The sequence below is a fragment of the Galeopterus variegatus genome, unplaced genomic scaffold (assembly GCF_000696425.1).
Source record: "Galeopterus variegatus unplaced genomic scaffold, G_variegatus-3.0.2 Scaffold2859, whole genome shotgun sequence".
NCBI lineage: Eukaryota > Metazoa > Chordata > Mammalia > Dermoptera > Cynocephalidae > Galeopterus > Galeopterus variegatus.
In genome coordinates this window covers 8,327-10,414 of record NW_007728970.1, presented here as the reverse complement: position 1 = coordinate 10,414, position 2,088 = coordinate 8,327, and positions in this window count along the sequence as shown.

Below are 2,088 nucleotides of genomic sequence, written 5' to 3'. Positions count from 1 at the left end.
CCTTTTTTCTTCTGTCCTAGTACCTGTCCTAAAAAATATGGAGACATTTAAATGCTGGTTTTTGAAACAGATTTTTGAGTGTCTCTGTCACCGTTTAAGAGACTTTTATTGTAAAACAACAGAAATGTTGCTTGCTTTAATGTTTTTAAATTCTGTAGGGATAAAAGGGTCCTCCTTGTTACTTTTTCAGGGTTAGCAGGTTCTGACAAAGATGAACTTTACTGGCGGTGGTGGTGGAGACAGCAATGAATCCCCTCCAAGTACATCTTGTGCTCTAAGGCCTAAGTGACCCAGCAGCCCTGCAGCAGGGTTCATCCTAGCTGCCCCATCTATAGCTTCCTTGAAGGAATGGAGACCCATAGAACAAGGCTAAAGAGGGCAATGTTTACACAGCCAGCATCCAGGTGGGTCTTGTCTAGTAATACAAGTCTGTGACTTTATTTTAGCCTTTATGAACTTGCGTAATAAAAATACCTCAAAATCCTTTTAGTGTTCAACTACAACTAAAATATATGATTATCTCAAAGTTTCAATGCATAGGCAAAGTCAGGTAAATTCTGAGATTGTTTTCTCATACTTAATTAGAACTTTTCCAACTCAACAAATATTTATAGAGACCTACTATGTGCCTAGAACTATGCTAGATCCTAGATATATGAAGATAAATAAAACATACACAACAACTCCCTCCCCTACTAGAGCAGGGCACTAGTGGAAGTGAGACAAATAGCCCAAAAATAGCTGTACAAGTAGAAATTGTATAAGTAAATTAAAGAAAAGCATAATTTTCTGTAAAAAAGCAGGAAGGATTCTATAGAGATGGGTGGCCAGGAATAGTCTCTTTAGAAAGTAACATTTGAGCTGAGACTTGGGAGATGAGTAGAAACTAATAAAATATAGACAGAAGCTAGGGGAGTTCCAGGTAGAAGGAACAGCATAGAAAACGTTCCAGAATAAAAACCAATGTTGGACTGGAGGAACTAAAAGATGCCAGATTATTTGACACTTAGGAGACAGTGCCATGAGAAAAGATTAGTCAGAAAAAAGATCACGTAGGCCCACATAGACCAACAAAGAATTTTAGTTTTAGGTGAACCATCTGTAATGTGTTTCAAGTGTTGAAAAGAGTATTCTGACTACCAAAGGTTAGTTGAATTGTCAAGAGAAAAGAGAGAAAGAGGAGAAACCAGATAGGAGATCCTGATGAAGTTTGGAGAACCAGCGATGCTGGCTTAGACTACAGTGGTGGCAGTGAGAGAAATGGCAGATTTCAGAGTTCTACCTTAATATCTATGGAGCTTGCTGCTAGGGTGGTTGTAAAAAGGGGTGGTGGGTGGGAAGGAGGAGAGGGGCGAAGTGAGTAAAAGGGAATGCCCCCAAATGATTTCCAACTTAATTCTCTTGGCAAAAGAATGTTCTATATGTATGCCATGTAAAGGAGACAAAATGAAAAGGTTTAAATATTTTTAAATATAAGCAAAATTAGTTAAATAAATTTAAAACTGAGAGGAAAAGATTTTACTATTAGATAAAGTCGAACTGAGGCTTAAAAATCATTAAATAATATGCAGCTAGGTGATTTATAGCAGTAAAAACTAAGTAGCAATTACCATGGCAGCAACATTTATAAAGCAGAATTTGCAGGAGATGTTCTAGTTTAGTTTACAATCTAGGATAATACCAGGATGCTCTAATTCACTTCTCTAAATCCAATATAGGTGTATATAAAACCCTGTTCAGTGAAAATATAAAACACATCATGTTTTCAAGTACACATGGAAAATTCATAAAAATTAAATACTATTGGACAAGAAGATAAGGCTCAGTAAATTCTAAACACAGAGCACCCAAACAATATTCTCTGATCTCAATGTAATAAAACCAAGAAATTTATAATAATAAATGATAAAAAAAATCCTTCTATCTGTAAATTTAAAAATTCTATTAAAAACTCTAGGGAGAAACTACAAAGTACAATTATAGAATTTAAAAAAAAATAATGTTAATTGCAACACTTCAGATAAAATCTAGTGGTACAGCTAAAGCAGCAGCTCAGAGGAAAATTTATAACTTATAAAGTTATAACAT